Below are 4,434 nucleotides of genomic sequence, written 5' to 3' on the forward strand. Positions count from 1 at the left end.
GCAGCATGAACAGACAGCTTTCCTTCAGGCACAACAAGTGCCTGTTTTACAACAGAACACTTCAGTTGCTGCAAAACAACCTCAAACTCCTGTGGTACAGACACAGCAACAGGTTTCGCAACAAGGAGCTATAACGTCATATGATGAAGTAGAATTGGATGCATTGGCTGAAATTGAGCGGATAGAACGTGAATCAGCTATTGAAAGGGAGCGATTTTCAAAAGAAGTGCAAGATAAAGGTAAAAGGATTGTGTGTGTGTATACACTATATATATTATAAAAGTATATATATATGCATATAGACCCCATATATAAACTTTCCTGTCATTGTCACATAGTAAAATTCTGTTTACTCAGTGTAGGTAATTCTATGATATTCATCACCATTCCCCTTAAAACAAGGAATTGTAATCTCTCATATATACATTTTTAAAATATCTAGCATTCTTTATTTGGGATCTTAATGGATGGAAAGGGAAGCTCTTGTGTTTCAAAATTCTTTTTAAGCTACCCTTATTTTGAACCATGAGACCGAGCAAAATACAATTGATGTTATTTATAGTTTCTAAAATCTTATCAGTACCATAAGTAAAAATTTGTAATAAGTTTTGGTAGTTGAACTATTAATTAACTATTTAAGAAAATTAACTAATTTAAGAAAATACAGGAAAGCTCTTTTATGCCATTTCTATTCATATCCCAATTTGAATCTTATGAGAAGGAGGTGTTAGACTAAAATCATATCTATTCTTTTAAAGGCACTGTAATGATTGGGTAATATATACTACTATATTGTCTCCAATGTTTGTTCAACTGGATATTCATTATTATGTAGGCTTTACAAGTTTTAGAGATCTACCATATATCTATATGGTCTCTAGCACAGAACCAGATAAGCCTCTGAAATGTTTGCTCTTCAGTAGCTGTACTGGTTGTCTTAACTGATTACATTGAATCTATCAATCTATCCTCTTTGATTTTTTTTTCCTTTTATTTTTTTTCTAAATTTTTCTCTTTTTTCCTACTTCTTTCTTTCTTTCTTTCTTTCTTTTCTTTTTTTCTTGTTAACTGGTTTGAAGGTCTTAGCCTTCAGAAATATCAAAAGTGGATGCAAACCCTCATGTAAATCTTGAAGATGTGGTTTTTAATGTAGATAGTGATAGGTTAGCATAAGTATTTTTCAGAAGCTTCCTCTGCACTCTGTTTAACTACTTCTAAAAAAAAATTCTTTTATAGTATAATGCTAATTTGTTAGATACTCCCAATAAAAATTTGCAGTGGAAAACAGCATAAATTCTGATTTTAGAAGTTCATAGGTAAAAATGGTCTATGTTGGACGTATTCACATGAAGGCAACTGAATTTACATACAGTTTGGATGTTTAACCAGCAGAGAGTGAACAAGTTTTCTCCCTATTCAAAGATAATTTTTTTTCTGTTTTTAAAGATTCCTGAAGATGGAGAGTGAGAGTGTGTTTGTTGTGTTTGTGTGTGTAAATGTTCTTGTTGCAGTTACTTAAAAGGATTAACTTTTTAGGTATTTCCCATTTGATAACTAAATCAAGTCTTGTTAGAAAACATTGTGATTATACAAAAAGAAAATGGGTGCTCACCTTAAAAGAAATCTCTACTGCCTTTGATTTAATGAAATGGTGAAATTGGTTGCTTTGCTTACATTTCTACTAATTTTAAGTTTATTTATGGAGAGCTTGTTGTTTGTCTTCTACTACTTAAAAAGCTACTTTTATATCCCCATACTTTGAGTAGATTCTCCAGCACATTTTAGCTAAGAAGCATCTCAAAAAATGCACTGTGTTTTTGATGGTGCACAGCAATCTTCAAACACTTTGAAAAAAAAATTTCTGTTTTGTTCTGGCTTTCAGGAGATATTGAACATGAGTTGTGAAGTTTGTTAACCATAATTACATAGTCATGGGCAGACTGATTTGTTTCTTTTGGGGAAAGAAATGATTTTTATAGAATGGGATCTCTCCCTTTCACCAGTGTTCAATATCCCTCTTACCAATTAAGGATTCTAACCTTATGCTTCCCTTCTACCTGTATCCTCTGGCAAGTCTCAGTTCTTCTTGAGTTCCTGCTATTGCTGTGGATCAGGTGCAAGAGTTGTTGCCTTATGTTGGGACAAATGACTGCCATTTATTCACTGGTAGTAAATTGCTCCTATGCCAGACAGCAGTTGTTTTCACTTTAGCTGCTGAGGTTTCAGCTGTGAATTGATAGTATTGTGTAAAAGGTTTTTTAGCAGTCTTGGGACAGATTTCCTGAAAAATTCTTACCTTGGAGAAATATGATTCTTATCTTTTGGTAACACTTTTGCCATTGCTTGTTTGTACTATGTCTACAAGTTGATATGCTCTGGGATTGTTCTAGTTATAGTCATTTGGTTTGATGTGACTGCAGGAAGAAGCTTCCTCTATTGTTCCTATGGGAATATGTTAGAAAAATATCCAGTAATTCTTAAATATCCCATTCATTTTTGTCAAGTTGCTTACTGTATTTATGCAAAAGACTGGCATTTGTGCATTTTAGTACATCTACTGTAACTTCAGATCACATAATGTCAAGAAAAGAGTGTGCTTGTAGCATGCACTCAGTCTAATTAGAACAGGAACGTATAGTGCTAGCTGATGATGTACATAGCAAGTGTCCCTCTAGAGATCTAACTCTAGGTGCTAGCACATGGTAAAATCTGCATGAAAGCATATGCTTTTGAAATGCTTTTGAAAGCATAGCTGCTTTTGTAATTGAGGCATAGGAATACATATTACAGTCACACTACACCTACTGTGTAGGCATGTGTTGTTGTCTTCCATAAATTACTTTGAGTAGAATTGTACTCACAAGTTTTGATAGAAGATTAGTGAGCTCTTGTGTCATTTTTTTAGAATCGTAGAACCGTAGAACCATAGAACCACAGAATATCCTGAGTTAGCAGGGACCCAAAAGGATTATTGAGTCCAACTCCTGGCCCTGCACAGGACACCCCAACAATCCCACCATGTTCCTGAGAGCATTGTCCAAGGGCTTCTTGAACTCTGTCAGTCTTGGTGCCATCACCACTTCCCTGGGGAGCCTGTTCCAGTGCCCAACCACCCTCTGTGTGAAGAACCTTTTCCTGATATCCAACCTAAACCTCCCCTGATACACCTCCAGCTGTTCCCTCAGGTTCTGTCACTAGTCACCAGAGAAGAGATCAGTGCCTGCCCCTCCTCTTCCCCTTGGGAGGAAGTTGTAGACTGATGATGTCTGACCTCAGTCTCCTCTTCTCCAGGCTGAACAAGCCAAGTGACCATAGCCGCTCCTTGTATGGCTGACATGAAATCTCTACAGCACTATGCTTCATCAGAGGTTTTCAGATGCCTCTTTTTTAACAATAAGACTTTGCATGGATATGACATGTTCTTTATGAGTTTGGGAGCCATTAGTGTGGTGGAACTGTTTATTCAGGAGGAGAGGTGGAGATATTTTTTTGGGAGATTTTTGCTAAAATTTATACAACTATTACACTTGCCTAAGGCAATGCTAAGGTTTTGGTGTTTTTTTAATGCTGAGATGCCTTTATAACTTTTGGTACAGGTGGAAAATGGAGATTGCAGTCCTTTGGAAATTATAGTACTTTCTGTAATAAATTCCTAATTCTAACAAAACTGTTAAAATATTTAGCTCCCACAAAAGTCTCTCAAAGTAGGGAGGCAGTCTCCATTCCAGAGGTGAAACTAATACAGAGCTTTTCAGAAGTGCTGACTTATTTGACAAGCAGTGTATTTTTCTGGAACCTTATTGTCATGCCTTTGGTTTCTGAAAAAGGAATTCTTAGTGCAAAAATCACTAATGCAAAATATCTCAGATTTGATCTAATGTCTATCAGGTATGCATAAGGAGAGATTTTAGAATATAGACATTTTGCCTCCATATCCGAGTGCTTTTCAGAGCTCTGTTTTTATAATTTTATCCTTTTGATCTAGTTGGATTTTGGATTAAGTGGATTATAGGGACTTTTCATCATTATAGAGGGGTGCAAAATTTGAAAATTTGGTTTTGTCCTTGTCCTCTGTGTGGAATGACAAGAATCCATCTCCAATCCTGCTTTTTCCATCTAGGAAGTCTCTCTGTATTGATTAATCTTGCAAGTAATTTGTCTGTGTCTGTTAATTAAAGGAATGATTGAAGAGTTTGGAGATCAAAGCACTTAGCACTGAAAGTTACAGTCTAATGCATCGATTATGTTTAATAGCTTCAGAACAAATGAGTCCATGGAACATGATAAAACTCAGGTTTTCAATTCCCATTGCCTCCCCTCACAGTGGCTTCTATACCCTCATCAGATACAAGTTGTTAATCAATTCTAGGTCTTCTTTTTTGAAAGGATGTGTAATATCAGATAGATCCTTCTATTGTTTATCAAGACTCAGAT

At 35.6% G+C, this 4,434-nt stretch overlaps 1 protein-coding gene across 1 annotated transcript in view; it reads left to right on the forward strand.

The window, feature by feature from the left end:
* Positions 1–6: 6 nt before the first annotated feature.
* Positions 7–4,434, forward strand: part of LOC103617804 (nipped-B-like protein) — an 80,561-nt gene continuing 76,133 nt past the window's right edge. Inside the window, exon 1 of the mRNA XM_017737471.1 lies at positions 7–239. The gene's annotated coding sequence lies outside the window, so the exon portion shown is untranslated. The remainder of the gene's footprint in view (positions 240–4,434) is intronic.

Source organism: Corvus brachyrhynchos, unplaced genomic scaffold (assembly GCF_000691975.1).
Source record: "Corvus brachyrhynchos isolate BGI_N302 unplaced genomic scaffold, ASM69197v1 scaffold206, whole genome shotgun sequence".
NCBI classification, from domain to species: domain Eukaryota; kingdom Metazoa; phylum Chordata; class Aves; order Passeriformes; family Corvidae; genus Corvus; species Corvus brachyrhynchos.